Source organism: Macrobrachium nipponense, chromosome 14 (assembly GCF_015104395.2).
Source record: "Macrobrachium nipponense isolate FS-2020 chromosome 14, ASM1510439v2, whole genome shotgun sequence".
NCBI classification, from domain to species: Eukaryota; Metazoa; Arthropoda; class Malacostraca; order Decapoda; family Palaemonidae; genus Macrobrachium; species Macrobrachium nipponense.
The window spans coordinates 67,623,290-67,640,032 of NC_087207.1; the positions used below are offsets into that span (position 1 = coordinate 67,623,290).

General features: G+C 38.5%; 1 protein-coding gene across 2 annotated transcripts in view; it reads left to right on the forward strand.

Annotated features, from left to right (window-relative positions):
• Positions 1-2,922: 2,922 nt before the first annotated feature.
• LOC135226577 (lens fiber major intrinsic protein-like) overlaps positions 2,923-16,743 on the forward strand; it is a 150,152-nt gene continuing 136,331 nt past the window's right edge. Inside the window, exons 1-2 of one of the 2 annotated variants that reach the window (XM_064266262.1) lie at positions 2,944-3,066; positions 7,539-7,799. The gene's annotated coding sequence lies outside the window, so the exon portion shown is untranslated. Of the gene's footprint in view, positions 3,067-7,538; positions 7,800-16,743 lie in introns of both variants that reach the window. The other variant, XM_064266261.1, reaches the window with a different exon arrangement.

Sequence of the window (16,743 nt, forward strand, 5' to 3'; positions counted from 1 at the left end):
TTACGAGGTTGTACAGCAAGATGCGAAAAAATAAAAATATCAGAAAATTTACTCATGAGTCTAGGAACTAGCATTCATTTGCAAGTTTCATCAGCGGTTGATGAGTCGGGTAACTGCACAGGTAGTGGCCGATTCTGGACACAGAAGCTGCTTGTTTATACCCAGCGTTAACAGTCAGGTAAGGCAGTGGTTCTTAACCAGGGGTGCCCGGCAGCATCCCCTCCTCCCAAAGGAGGTGTGAAGCCGGTTCCTAAGGGGTGCAAAAATGCCCATGAATAATTAAAGCAAATTATATTTTTAATACGCGTTATTTTTTCTGCAATAATGATAATAAATAATAATAATTATTATTGTTGTATATCAGTCATCTGAGCTATAGATAAGCCTACGCCCAACTTCCTAGTGAAGTGGCAACGTTGCCAGTCTCGAGTTTTTTTTTTTTTTTTTTTTTTTTTTTTTTTTTTTCCTTTTTCCAGCAGTTCAGAGGGTGCGAGAACTGACTGCTGATTTGAAAGGGGTGCATACATTGAAAATGGCTTAGAACCACTGAGGTAGGGTATAGTCTAGATTGGCCCCAGAATTGAAAGACTGACATGCGAAATCTTTTCTCTAGAGTCCTAGAAGGTAAAGGGTTGACACCGAGGATCTTTATATTTTTTTTTATTCTATTCTTAATGACGAGTTCGTCCTCTCTTTTATTTTCTCTTGATGTGAGCTGTGTACGTTCAACAGGAAATGTGTATCTGCGTATTCGTTAACACTTGAGCAATACAAGCACAACGTCAAGCCTGTGAGTACACACACACACACACATGTATATGTATATATATATATAATATATATATATAATATAATATATATATAATAATATATAATATAATAATATACATATATATATAATATATTATATACACACACACATATATAAAATATATATATATATATATATTATATATATATATTCTATAATTAATATATATATATAGTGCGTGTGCGTATTATGGCAATGTGTAAGTTCACGTTGTGAGCAGACATATATTACAACCTACATCCAGATACGTACTTATGTATGTTAAATACATATTAGTGTTTCAAAATATGATTTTTCCTTGCGCTGTTCACCTAAGCTTACCCCCTAACAAAGAGGTGTGCCACATATTGCCGCAGCATATAATACGGACACACACACACAAACATTTCAAATCCTCTCAGCTACTTCATGCAAAAGTCGGTGAACCATTTCTGAGTTTAAGAAAAAGAAAATATGATATTCACAAGAATAATACTGAAACAACTTACACATTTCCCAAAATATTACCACTCTCGCAATTAACGATCTCTGCATTTTACATCTCGCACCGCTCGTAGCTACCAGAGAGGGAATTCAATCAGCGTCAGACCAGACTAGACTCATCGCCCAGCATTTTGATAATGGATATTGCTTAACACAGCGAGTCAGATCCCGTCTGCATTATTAATCCTATCGCCCAGTCGGCTTCCTTAGTGCTGCTGTCTTCATGTATATTACGCTGCCATTCAATTTCACAGCCGAGTAAAGGTATTGTCACAGCATCAGCACGTTTGCTGGAATCTTTTGGCATCTTGCCAACATATTTTGCACCAAGTAACAATTTCTCATTTATTTATGTAGAGTTGGTGCTAAACTTACGTTGCGCGTGTTCTCAAATTGTGTCACAGAGAAGATACATTGCGAAAGGTGATGTCACACGAAAAGAAACATTGTGAAATGTGATGTCAAGCACAGATGTTAGCGAGAAGGAAATGTGGCGTGAGAGCAAACATCCCAGAAAGGTGAACCAATACGAGCATCCATAAAAGGTTACGTCACACGACCACGAACATCAACGAAGGGCATATGGCACAAGAGCAGTCGGGCGCGAACATTTCGAGAAAACGAACAACGACTCATGAGTACCAACATCCACGAAAAGTGACGAAAAGGAGAACTAGCTCACGAATATCCAAAACTCAGTGCTTGTATGACACAGTCTTTAGGCTGAGGACGAGTTTATTTATGTTAATGGAATTTCAGACAGTTACTTCGAAATGCAGATGAAGAACTTTCTTGATTCAGAGGCCGCTACCCCGAGAATTGTCTAGTTCGAAAAAGACTAGTTAATAATAGTAAGAAAATCCATGGTAATTTGTAAATATTGTAGGTATATGTTTTTTAAATATTTTGTAGCATCTTACTTGTTATATGTAATATTTTTCTAATAAAAGAAAAAAAGGTTCGAAAATTAGGCCTTTTGCCACCCAAGTAATAAAAATAAAGAATAGAAAGAATAATATACAAATTATACTCCGCATTTTTCTGAAAGAAAGAAAAAATTCTTAAGGCAACTGTAAACATATACCTCTTGAGTTATACTCTGGGAAGAGAGAGAGAGAGAGCTAGGGAGCACAGATTCCTTGATATAAATCAACAATTAAACGAGGTGTTTGAAAAAAAAAAGGAAACAGGGAGGGTAAAATGTGGCAAATATTTTCGCCATCGCAGAAATAATTGAGAGAGAGAGAGAGAGAGAGAGAGAGAGAGAGAGGTTCCATTTGTCAGAAAGTTGGTAAAATCTCGTATCTTAGGAAGGAAGAATCTGTTTATATATATATATATATATATATATATATATATATATATATATATATATATATATATATAAAGAGAGAGAGAGAGAGAGAGAGAGCTCGATTCTTTGATAAAAAACACACAATTACGCGAGAAGCTTTGTAAAACCAAAACAAAAGTGAAACATGGAGAGTGAAATATGGCAATTATTTTCACCATCACAGAAAAACTAAGCTAATAATTGAGAGAGAGAGAGAGAGAGAGAGAGAGAGAGAGAGAGAGAGAGAGGGTGTCTGGGTTCTTCGGCTTGGACCCCAGTGGCCGTGGTGGTTGTTGTTGCCGATGGCGGTTGGGAAGAAGAAGAGCCTGACTGGGTCGACGAGTCGACTCGTAGTCGTCGTCGAGTCAGTGTGTTCCAGGACTTTACGGTGGAAGGTGGATTCTGGTCGGTGCTTCCGTAGGCCTTTACAAAACGTTTGGTAAGTAAAACCAAGCACATTTGCCGTCCTTTTATTTTTAACGAGAAATTTCCCGGATTTGTTGACAGCCACCTCGGTAGGTCTAGGTTTGTATTTATTCTGAAAATTGCCTAGACGAGTTTATGTTTACATACACGTTTGAAGTCGTATGAATCTGCCTTAGACGATTCTCTTGAATGTTTGTTGTTATTAAGCGTTTTTCGTGACATGTAGGTTATGTGTTTTTTTAATCCGTGATATAAATAGTAGTTTCCGGACCTGAACACATCTTTTTAAATATTCCGAACTAATCAAAGAAGTCGTTTAGAAGTGCACTGGAGATTCATGAAATAGGCTATATATATGCGTAGCTTATCGAAATTAGAATTTGATCTCATAATTATATAAATGTGTGTGTATGTATGCATGTTTGTATGTGTATAAAGGGGTGGTACCAGAAGGATACATCTTACCCGTTTCTCAGGAAGTCTTTAATTAAGGATGAGGTTGCCAGTCCATGCCCAGTTCTTGACTCCAACAGACGCCTGGCTTGCTACCACTTGCTGCTGGGATAACTGGTGGGTGGTAGGAAGGAGCGAACCAGGGCCTTGCAGTACACACACACACACACACACACACACACACACACACACACACATACTGTCAGCTTAAAAGATTCATAGCAGCCCCAATATAGACCTACAGACTTTTTTGCTTATTCATCAGCTTACAAAAATTAATTGAATAGCATAGCCTGAAGACGCGTCACGTCCTTGTGTAGATCTAACAACTTCGCAGCAGTTTTGTGTATGTGAAACATAGACATTTGTTATATTATATGAAGGAAAAAAGGCCAGAAGCTCAAATTAAGTGATGTGGAGAGACTTAACCAATGAGAGAATTTCAAGACTGAACACGCAGCAGCACATGTTTGGTGCATTGTTACGAAGAGAGGATATGAGGAGCATGTCTATTAGGAAATAAAATCGAGGGGAGGAATGAAAGAGGGAGACAAATTTAGGCTGGTAGTATGGCATAACAAATCCGTACACTTGGGGAGAGAAAATGAGTAAGAAATACCGCTATCTCATATCTAGACTCAAAGTATGGCTCGCCCAAAGAATTTATTCTTAACGAATTCAAAATCTGATTAAATTAAGGTGAAAGAAGTTGGATAGATGAGGTAGAAGAGGTTAAGGGGGACAGATGACATACAAAAGCAGAAAGTGTGGTGGAATGGTCAGTGCAGGCCTTTAGTACTATTTACAGTTGCTCCGTGAAACACTCGAGTTGTAGCCCGAAAGTAGACTACCGGGTAAAGAGTCGTAAAGGTTGGACACTAGAGAATATTTATAGCTGCAGTAACAGCTTGCAGTTTAGCGCTATGGTAAGCCTATATTCTGAGGTTCCACGACGATTGAATTGTGTAAAATGAACTTCATTATGTAGAAACATTTTCTTATTATCGGAAGGAATAGAAATGTGAACTACAAAAATGGAATCTATGACCAGCACGGTCACCGTGTGTGTTTCATATCAATCACCCAAGTTTGTAGGTGGTGGGCTTGGTGAGTTATTAAACATTAAGCACTCTTAGGCGCGTATTTGCCATGTAATTCACGTGATTGGATTGTTTTCTGCTCATTTACAAATAATGTGTTCTGTAGCTATCCCTGTTAAAGTACTTTCATAAATGTCTCTTTGATAGATGAAGGCATGATGGCTAGGGACGTATGGAGAGTAACAAGGGAAACTTTCCTCTACCAGAACTTCTTTGTATTTCGGTTGTGTACATATTTCTGGCAAATATTACAAAACGACGGTATGTATGTAAGGTTGGGGTTGAATAGTAACGTGCGAATATTTTTACTACGTTTGTTGACGTTGCAATGCATTATGTTCAGGTGTTTTGGATATAATGCATGTATACAAACAAATATACACTAAGTTGTAAACATAGAAGTACATGGTTTGATCCGTTAAATGAATAATTATTTATAATAAATAATAACTGTTTAAGCAACACATTTACTTTTACAGCTGTGTTCGTAGTTGTTTTTGACATACTTGCATATATAATATATATATATATATATATATATATATATATATATATATATATATATAGTGTAAGCGTACTTCGCTTATACTGATACACTTATGGCGTCTATTATTGCAATTCCCCCCCCCCCCTTCCTCCTATTCTCGAGGCCAAAGGAAAAGTTGCTGGTATGCTATTTTATTAATCTTCTGCTAATAGCTGTTCGAGCTATTAAGTCAGGCTATCATGGAGATAGTGATAATCATAAAGTGAAACCACAGCCTTATATAAACGCAAGTACGACTTGACGGGGTTGAAATTATGGCTGACAGAGAAATGTGATTTGCTGAGCCAGGTCACGGTAATCTGAGCTAGATCACGGAAGGGGAGAATGTAGAGGGTACCTGGGCCTTTATTGTAGGCTGCTGCAGTGCAATGCTCAACGCTTTGTCAGTCATCAGCTGCCCAATGTTATCCTCTTGGTGTACAATTTCAGTGTCTGTGATAAGGTCATTTAAGAGTGGTTCCCTATTCCAAATGCACAAATTGGATAATGGCCTTCTTGTCATGATGGGTTTAAGTTGCCTCTTTAGGCCTACGTAGTTCATATTGGACACCGATTTTTAAACAGGTGTACTTGGTTCCTTGGGTCTCTTGGGGTTGGTTCTGTTCTTCATCACAAGAGTGGTTCCCAGGGGAGTTGAAGGCCCTCGGTGGGCCTATCAGAGTAGCTTTTGGTGTTTTACTAAGTGGTGATCCTCCAGAGGGAGCGTGCTTCTCGCATATAGCTTATGTTATTGTCAACTCGGTTTTAAATTGTTACTTTTATGCCGTTTTCTCTGGTGTTCAGGGTTTGTGCATGTATTCCTGTAGCTTCTTCCCTATCATTTGTTCCACGAAGTTGCTGGATTATCCATTATTTGACGCCTGTCTCACACGTGCTAGGTCTGTATGACTAGCTTTCTAACTACTATTCAGAATTATTCTTAACACCATACAAATGCCTACGAGCGGCCATTGTGTATGGTTTTGCGTGGGCGTAAGGGCCGGTGTAGTCTAGTTACTCTAGTATATCAACCAGCCAAACATTTTGGTTGATTTATTGTTGTAACTTGGCGTTGCATTACTCAAAATTATCGTTGTCGGAAATAATTATATATTTGTTAAAATGATCCATATTCGCGAAGAAAAACGAAAAATATATTTTTATTGTTACATGTATACCTTGAAATGTTCCTGTGCCTGGTAACCAGCAAATTATGTATAAAGCATGACGAAACCTGAATGTAGCTGTTAAAATAATTAGTATTGTCTTTGTATAAGCTGTTCTTAATAGTCAACGCTGCTTTTGAGATCAGCATAGATGAGGTGCGTTAGGGATGGGGGAGACTTAGTCTTGTAAATTATAGTAATTACTCGGCTATAAAGGTTTTAGTTTAGGTATGCAAACTAGTCAGTTGGCTTCGTCAACTCGTACATGTACAGTACAGCGTCATTTCAGATATTTGTTTGTGGGGGGGGGGGGGGGGGGGGGAGGTGCAAAGACGGTTTGGCGAGCGAAGCGAGCCTGAATAGTTTTTTTTTTTTTTTCACCTATTTTATGTGCTTTTTGAAGCCACATGAGCAAGGTATTTCAGCAAAAGTTATATTCTCCCACTACTGTTTGTTTATCTCATCATCGCTGGTAGCTAGTAGACAGACAAGGATCAAGAAACGTAGTATTTTCGAGAAATTTCTTGTATTTATGATTGCACAATTAAAAAGAAAACATGCTGTTACTTCTTGGGGCTTGGTGGGTGAGGGGGACAAGTTGAGGCGGGGGGGGGGGTAGTTGCCCCTCTAGGCCCCCCCCCCGCCCCCCCTGATGACCCCCTGGTACAGTATATGAAAATTATATTTATGGGGGTCAGACTGAGGGACGAACAGACACTAACAAGATTTTTTTTTTCTTTTTTTCTTTTTTTACCTTGTCGGTTGGCTGCTAGACTTAGTACCGGTTTGTCTAAACCGGCGTAACTTCGAAGTACGCATTTTGTTATAAAGGTGACACAATAGAATGAATGTGTGGAACATCACTGAAGCCTCCGGAAGGTTTTTTTTTTTTTTTTTTTTTTTTTTTTTCTCGGTCAGATGAAAAGATGCCAAATTTGCCAGGAAAGGTTCTCCTGCAATAGTACCTTTATCAAAGAGAAACTTAACCATTTGGGTTTTCTAGATATTGTGGATTTGTCTTGCTCTAGGAATTAGTATTTAAAAGCGTTTGCAGCATTACGAATAAAGCCAGTGAAGAAATCCAGTGGTGTAATGTAAATATTTATTAGAATTATGTATACAAACTTGAGCTTTCGAGAACCGGCTCGATTCTCCTTCCCGATTGTGAGAAGAGTCGAACAGGTTTTCGAAAGCCAGATGACTTCAGGAAAAGTAAATTATATCTCCTCTGTTATAACAGATCGCGATCATGTCATTCAACTTGGAGAAAGAGCGCTTCAGTGGCGTGATCGGTATGGTCTTGACCTGCCACCTCGATGGCTGCGAGTTCGATTCTCGTGCGTTCCACTGAGGCGTGAGGGATGTGTATTTCTGGTGATAGAAGTTCACTCTCGACGTGGTTCGGAAGTCACGTTAAGCCGTTGGTCCCGTTGCTGAATAACCACTGGTTCTATGCAACGTAAAAACACCATACAAACAAACAAACTTCGAGAGAGATTAGGTAAGGTGAAGCTGTTGACGTTCCCCACTTTTTTTTTTTTTTTTTTTTTTTTTTTTTTGTAGCCTCATCATCACTCTGTTAAGACCTGTCCCGTCTTGCCGTGTTGTTTACCCAAGGCGGTGTGTATGGGTTGAGGCACAAAAAATAATGAGGTCTTCATTGATGGTGCCGTTCATTTGGGGCAAAATTGTTGTTTATCTGGGAGCAAATATTTGTTGAAATAGATCACTTCTGTTAACTGAAGGTATACTGTTGAAGGTGATGTTGGTAATGGGCATAGTTCTTCCCTCATCCCATTATTGACGGATAAATAGTAGACCTTATGCAATACAAGTTGATAAATGTGAAGGTGAATACATACATGTATATGTACACACGTACACACACACACACATATATATATATATATATATATATATATATATATATATAATATATATATATATATAGGAATGTGTATATGCGTATAAACAGGATTCTTTCATTCTATATATATATAATATAGTGCTTCGGCATTCAATTATAAAAGTGTCCAGGAGTCCATGATACGAGATAAAATGCCAAGGTTATTACATATGATACGTTTCACACATACATCTGTGTGCATCATCAGTCTGTGAATAAAATTCAAAGACATATTATAGACAATCATATAAAATTACTAGGAATTCACAATTTTAAAAAATAAAGTCTAAAAAAGATTAAAAAGAGCAGTAAATAAAAAGAGAGACTACTAAAAACACCAACCGTCCATGATCAGAGGTAAAGATGGAATGAGTTACAGTTGGCAGAGAGAAACGACGACAACTATGCCAGGTACAAAGGTGACGAGGACAAATTACCATTTAATGAGGGCACCAGTCTTTTAATGTATAACGACTCCAGCGTTGTTAGTTGGTCAGGATGTTTAACATAATCAATTATTATAAAAAGTTCTTTTTGAATTTCAGTCTTGCATATTATAGAGTGGTTTCTGATATTGGAAAATTCTGGTTGTTTTATACTCTGACTTGTACGGAAGCTAAAGCCTAAATGGCTACAATATCTGACCCTCAGCAACCTCCAACATTGAGTCCCTCTTTACAAATGTTCTACTAAATGATACTATTAATATTATAATGATAGAATTTTTATTGATGATGATACAACATTCATGGTTTTGATCGGTTGACTTTTAAACAGTTTCTCGATCTTGCTGTGCAAGATTCGATGTTCATTTTTAATAAACAACTCTACTCGCAGGTCGATGGAGCTACTGTGGGGTCTCCTTTGGGCCCTATTTTTGCTAACTTTTTAATGTCTGATTTAGAATCGAAACTTTTAAACGGTTGTGACCCTAATTTTAAACCATTTTTATATCGAAGATATGTGGATGATACTTTTGTTTTATTTCGACATTCATGGCAGTGTTCCTTGTTTTTAGAATTCATTAATAACGCTCATTCTAAGATTAATTTTACTATGGAGGTAGAGAGCGAGGGCAGCCTTCCATATCTTGATATTAAAGTAACTAGAAACAACTCAGAATTCACCACGGCAGTATACAGAAAACGGACTTATACGGGATTAACCAATAACTTTTATAGCTCTTGCCAATACTCATTTAAACGCAGCACCATCTATACGCTGATTAATAGAGCTCAAATATTCTTCCTCATGGCAAATATTTCATAACGAAATGACTTTCTTGGTAAACTTTTTCAAAGCCAATTCATTTCCACAAGAAATAGTACATAAAATCACTATTAAGGTACTTTCCAAATGTTTGCATCATTAACTATTTTTGATGTACCGAAGAAATATTTTTTGCTACTGTTCCGTATTTGTCCGATTCAAAATTTATCTTAAACCTCACTCGTATAATGAACAGGAAATTCCCTGTCTTAGAGTCAGGCTTGTGTCGAGTAATCCTTGCACTATTCGATCGTTTTTTAACTTTAAAGATCGCTTTCAGCCCTTCATGCGATCCAACGTTATTTATAAATGCACATGCCCTGGATGTCCGGGCTCTTACGTTGGATCGACTCGGAGGTTGCTGAGGGTCAGATATTGTAGCCATTTAGGCTTTAGCTTCTGTACAAGTCAGAGGATAAAACAACCAGAATTTTCCAAAATCAGAAACCACTCAATAATATGCAAGACTGAAATTCAAAAAGAACATTTTATAATAATTGATTATGTTAAACATCCTGACCAACTAACAACGCTGGAGTCGTTATGCATGAAAAGACTGGTGCCCTCATTAAATGGTAATTTGTCCTTGTCACCTTTGTACCTGGCATAGTTGTCGTCGCTTCTCTCTGCCAACTGTAACTCATTCCATCTTTACCTCTGATCATGGACGGTTGGTGTTTTTAGTAGTCTCTCTTTTTTTTATTTACTGCTCTTTTTAATATTTTTTAGACTTTATTTTTTAAAGTTGTGAATTCTAGTAATTTTATATGATTGTCTATAATATGTCTTTGTATTTTATTCAGAGACTGATGATGCACACAGATGTATGTGCGAAACGTATCATATGCAATAAACTTGGCCTTTTAAATCTCGTATCATGGACTCCTTCTGGACACTATATATATATATATATATATATATATATATATATATATATATATATATATATATATATCACATCACCGTGATTCATATAAATTATTCGAGCTACAAATGTCCTTTAATATCTAATTCGCTCTACCTCGGAATTAATATATTTTCATATATGTAAATATATTAATTCCGAGGTAGAGCGAATTAGATATTGACGGACATTTGTAGCTCCAATAATATATATTATATATATATATATATATATATATATATACATATATATATATTTACATGAGCATATACGCATCCCGAAAAGGCTCATAGATAAAATATTTTTTATTTTCTTGTTGGGGGGGCGGGGGGATATCGGCAGTAGACCATTAAGGAATGCACCCAAGCTGTGAAAGTCAGGCAGTAGAAGATTTATAAGCTCTGTATTGTTCGAAAGGTCTGCACAGACTTCTATATTTGCGACAAACAAGTCTGATATATTTTCGATACTTTAGTTCGAGCGAAGATGCAATTTTCCTTGTATTTTAACAATTTAGTTGCTTTTTTTCTATTTATTAATTCATTTAATTTATTTTCCCCTTCTGTCACTTTTTCTAATGAACACCGTATTCTTTGAAAGCATGAACTTCGGACGAAATTATGACGTAAAAGTCGTTTAATAAGGCATCAGGCAACTCTGACTTTATAAAACATTCATTTTGGGGATGCTATCACTTTTTTTTCTTTCTTTCTTTTTTTTTTTTTTACATTATTGAGTATTATATTGTCAATAACGTCACTAATAATAACGAGAGTTGTTTTCTGTCATATCTTTTCTTGTTGTTTCTATTCCGGTTTCTGAGTGAGCTCAAACCACTTTAGTCCATATTCCTGGAATAATGGAATCGGAATTGTGCTTAGTATTGGTGAGTTAAAAAAGTTTGCTCAGGACTTACCGACCAAGTTTTCTAGCGTCACTTGCTTCGTTTCTGCTCAAGGGGACCACGTACTTTCACTGTGAATTGTTGGAATAAATCATCCCTAAAAAGAGACCAGATTAAGAAGCCCCAGTAGGGGGGTAGCGCTCTCAGTGCACCTCATGCCGTGCACAGTAGGTATTACTGAAGGTTCTTTGCGGCGTCCCTCGACCCCTACTGCAACCCCTTTCATTCCTTTTACTGTACCTCCGTTCATAATCTCTCCTTTTACTTTTCCACCAAATCAATAAGGTTTATCGGTAATGACTCATCGGAAACTTACAATGTGGCTTCACAAATTAGAACTTTTCCCTTAAGCAGTTGCACTACCAACTTCCCCTTTATCATAAAAATGAGGTTGAAAAAGGAATTACTATATTGTGTTAGGTTTGTTAACTCACCCTGTTGTTATTGATGGCGAGATAAATACATAGAGCATTAATGCGCATATGATATCAATGTGGAGTTTTCATTGAGAGTTAGGCCTATTTTATTGTGGAGTTTTTATAAACAGTTAATAGAAAGATACCACGAGTTGCCACATCTTTATTCAATCTTTCAATTATTCCTTTCCCTTCGTAGCTTTTCATGGAAGTTTATTTGTCTGTAAAGGTAAAGTTTTTACTTAAGTTTTTTTTTTTTTTTTTTTTTCTGGGACACTGCTCCAGATATGAAAAGATTTTGGAATTGTATCCCAGGTCTGGTTTTAGACGTTTCGCGATAGGGGGTCATCTAACCCAGTCATCAACATGAAACGTGCTCAGGAACTTAGGAGACTTAAGAGTCCTTATCTGAAACCTCTTTTTCTGATTTATTTTCGTTGCCTCGTAGCCTATTCGCAATCTTCATTACTTTCAAGTGGTCTCCTCTTGTGTTTTTCGCGACTGTGTTTACCGTAGACTTACTCTCGCTCCCTCGCTCTCCGTTCTCCATAAGGGAATTTTATCGCCGATCCAATTAACGTGTAAATAGAAAACAAAACGCAGCAAGTACTCGGAGCGATCGAGTTAAAATTATAAACATAACAAGTCCCTGTCTCTGGTTTCATCCATTGTCAAGAGGAAGTTTGAAAGGAACGTACTTTCAAGAGAAAGGAAACGTACTTTTTTTCAAGAGAAAAAGGAAACGTACTTACACAGGATCGGGGTTCTGTATCGGAGGGGGCCTGGTCTGAAATCGTCTCCTCCATCGCAAGTCTTTTTGACATGAAACTTTGTAGCTGTCCGGTCGAACCTTCCCCGGAGTTTTTATTTCCTTTATCCTTTTTTTTCCCCTTCTCTTCACTTCATCCTTATCACCACTCACTCTAGACGTGAAATGTGTACCTATCTACTCGCTACCTGTTGCTAGACTCGTGGATCTTGAATTTCATTTGGGCTGGAAACTTGTGTACTTTTGTCGACCTTCCAAACATTTTATATTTGATTCGTGAAATTTCTGCTGTCAAGCGGTCACTGGGACTCTCTCTCTCTCTCTCTCTCTCTCTCTCTCTCTCTCTCTCTCTCTCTCTCTCTCTCTCTCTTTTCTGGCGATAGAAGTTCACCCTCGACGTGGCTCGGAAGTCACGTAAAGCCGTTGGCCCCATTGCTGAATAACCACTGGTTCCATGCAACGTAGAAACACCATACATACAAAACTCTCTCTCTCTCTCTCTCTCTCTCTCTCTCTCTCTCTCTCTCTCTCTCTCCCTCTCCTCTCTCTCTCTCTCATGTGTCGGACGGAGCAATTTATTTCTGGTGATTAGAAATTCATTTCTCGATATAATATCGTTCAGATCCCACAATAAGCTGCAGGTCCCTTTGCTAAGAAACCAATTGTTTCCTAGCCGCGTAAATAAAAAATCTAATCCTTCGGGCCAGCCCACGGAGAGCTATTAATCAGCTCAGTGGTCTGGTTAAATTGTTATTCCATTTTTATTTCATTTGCATTTTCTCATTATTATGGTCATACTCTTCACTGAGAGTTTTTTTTCTTCTTTTTAAAATTAATGCTTATAATGCGTGTTCCATGTGGTTATGTATGATAACATGGGAGGCAGGTTACATGATCAATACTTGTCTAATTTTAGTTTATTTTCTTTCTAATACATATCCTTATTATGTCATACCGTCGAAAGTTATCCTCCCCCCAAAAAAAAATGTTTTATTTTTTGTTCATTGCAGGTTCAATGTATAATTTTTCCAATTACTGGGTTAGTGCTGTCAGTGCACGTTACGGGCTGCATTGTAGGCATTACTAAAGGTTCTTTGCAGCGCCCCTTCGTCCCCTAGCTACAACTCCTTCCATTCCTTTGATTGTACCTCCTTTCATATTCTCTTTCTTCCATCTTGTTATCAACCCTCTCTTAACAATTATTTCATAGTGCAACTGCGTGGTTTTCCTCCGGTTTATCTTTCAAACGTACGTTCTCTCAATTTCCTTTCCAACGCTGAGTAACCTTATAGGTCCCAGTGCTGGGTCTTAGGTCTAAACTCGATATACCACTCCGACGTGGTTCGGAAGTCACGTAAAGTCGTTGGTCCCGTTGCTGAATAACCATACTGGTTCCATGCAACGTAAAAACACCATAGAGATATATAATTTTCTGTACCGTGTAGATTCTCACCAGCTCTCCGTTTGAGCACCAGCATAGATTCACGGACACGTCAAAAGTAAAGCCTAGTTCATCCTACCTGGCTTAATCCGGTGGTTTTCACAAAGGGATTTTTGATGAATCTTCTGGCGGCGCTTCTCGGTCCTCGTAATGCGTCGTGCAGCGGCTGATGGATGATATTAGCCAAGCTTAATCATTTTCGGAAGCGGTCCTTTGTGCTCTTGTCTAGCCCAGCAAGATGCGTTATGACGTCACGCTTGCTTTCCTAATAGATTTTGCTTTTCCTCTTTCGCTTTTTCATCATCGTAGCCTACGCTCTTGGTGTCTCCTAATCTCTCGGGTTTAAGGCCTTATTGTGGCCTATTGCCACCTGTGTCAGTTACTTGGGATTGTAGCATGTTTGTGACTTTTAGTGTCTGTCAAAGAAAGCTATTGAGAAGGTTGTGTGTCAGTCCGGCCGCACTTATTCTGTCCACCCTCAAATACTACTGAGGCTAGGGGGCTGCAAATTGATTATCCACCCTCCGATCATTCAACGTACCAAATTGCAGCCCTCTAGCCTCAGGAGTTTTTGTTTTATTCAAGGTTAAAATTAGCCATGCTCATGCGTCTGGCACCACTGTAGGTGCAAACTACACAGGCCACCACGATTGCACCGGAGAAACTTGGCGCATTTTTTACTTGTTTTTATCGCGAAAGGAGACGACACGAACTGTGTGCTTAAGTCAGCTTTGTTTGATACAGGCTCAGGACCTTTGTGAGTGCGTAGACGAGTAGTTTCACATTGAAGTTATTTCAATTTATTTAATATAATAGCGGAATTTTAGCTGGTAAAATCTCAACGTACCTTCGTGCCCAACTGAATAGCAAATTCGCGTGCTGTACCAGAATTCTAATTGGTTAACATAGTACATTCATAGACTAAAACCTGAAGTCTTATCGTCTAACTCATAGCACTGAGCGCCATAGTGTCTTAATCGGTATGGTTTTGGCCTGCCACCTCGGTGGCCGCTAGTTCGATTCTCTGTCATTCCATTGAGGGGTTAGAGATGTGTATTTCTGGTGATAGAAGTTCACTCTCGACGTGGTTCAGAAGTCACGTAAAGTCGTTGGTCCCGTTGCTGAATAACCACTGGTTCCATGCAACGTAAAAACACCATATAAACAAACAAACAAAAACAAAGTCATAGCACTGCCAGGTTTTGATTGGTTAACTCATACCTTCATGTATACTATCTGTATCTAGTTGGCTAACTCGTGACATATTTACGAACTTATTCGTAATTATGAATAAAAATTATGATTGGTGGCACATTCACTTATTTGACCGATTTCTGATCAGTCAACTCTTGGTTGACTAGAATTTTAATTACGTAAGCCATATGTAACCCATACAATTCAATCAGTTATGACGGGCTAACATATAGTCTATTAGCACGTTTAACCCAAAATTATCGTTTGTTTAAATTGCACTGGATTTCAGCGTCGATGAGGGGTGCACTGTAAGCATTACCTAAGGTTCTTTGCAGCTTCCCTTCAGGCCCTAGCTGCAACCCTTTCATTCCTTTTACTATACCTCCATTCATATCATCTCCCATCTTACTGTCCATCCTCTCCAAACAAATGTTTCATAGCTCAACGACGAGGATTTCCTCCTGTTACACCTTTAAAGCCTTTTTACTCCCGTTTCAATTTCCCTTTCAGCGCTGAATGACCTCATAGGTCCCAGTGCTTGGCCTGTGACCGAAATTTTGTATTTCATCCTTAGAGTCAGCGTCGATGATCTTGGTAGTGACGACTCCGGTTTTAGATACAGAATCAATCGAAAATTCCTCGACTGAAAAGAGACTGTTTGGTTTACCCCGCAGATTCCCACACTCGACTCTGAATTCTGATGGCAGGTTCGTGTCCCTGGTCTCAGATGGGCTATAAGTCGGCGTATCACAGGCTCTTGAACCATAATTGGCATTGCCTTGAGATCTGGAATCTCGTCCAAAACTCGTTATGTTCCAGCCTTGAGTGTTCCAGACCATTTACATTGCCATGACTACTATATCTTTTTAACTGTTGACAGTCAGCATTTACTTTCGGGCTTGAGTTTAACCTGGAACATAATTAAGTCTCTCTCTCTCTCTCTCTCTCTCTCTCTCTAACAGATTCTTTCTTACATCCGAAACGAGACTCCCACCAACTTTCCGACATATGACACATTCTCTCTCTCTCTCTCTCTCTCTCTCTCTCTCTCTCTCTCTCTCTTCTTTCTTCTCTCCAACCCCCCCCCCCCAATCTCTCTCTCTCAAAGAGCAAGGATTATATCTCGGTCCTTGACACAAACGTGAGCACTCACAAACGCACGATGAATCGTACTTGTTATTAATGAAAGTCTCTCTCTCTCTCTCTCTCTCTCTCTCTCTCTCTCTCTCTCTCTCTCTCATAGCCATCAAGGGCTCCGTATTCAAAGGTCTAACAAGAGGCACGCCCTCAACTGTACAAACTCACTCTCTCTCTCTCTCTCTCTCTCTCTCTCTCATCCTCTCTCCGTCTCTCTCTCCTCGTCTCTATCTCACAGGCAGTAGTAGAGTCGAAAATTCCCTTTACACCAACTCTTAATTAACCCCTAAACCACCGGAACTTTTTATGAGCAAGTCATTTTAGCACCGAGTGGACTTGATGAGCTCTTTACTTTTTTCAAGTGAATAAAGTTGAATGAAGTCATATTTCTCAAATACTTTCCCCGGCATTTATTCCGGCTTACGTTTCGCAAGTCTTGTCTCAGTTTCGTCGAGTGAATGAACTCGGACAGAGTTGTACCTAAATTAGTGTATTTGGTAAGTGC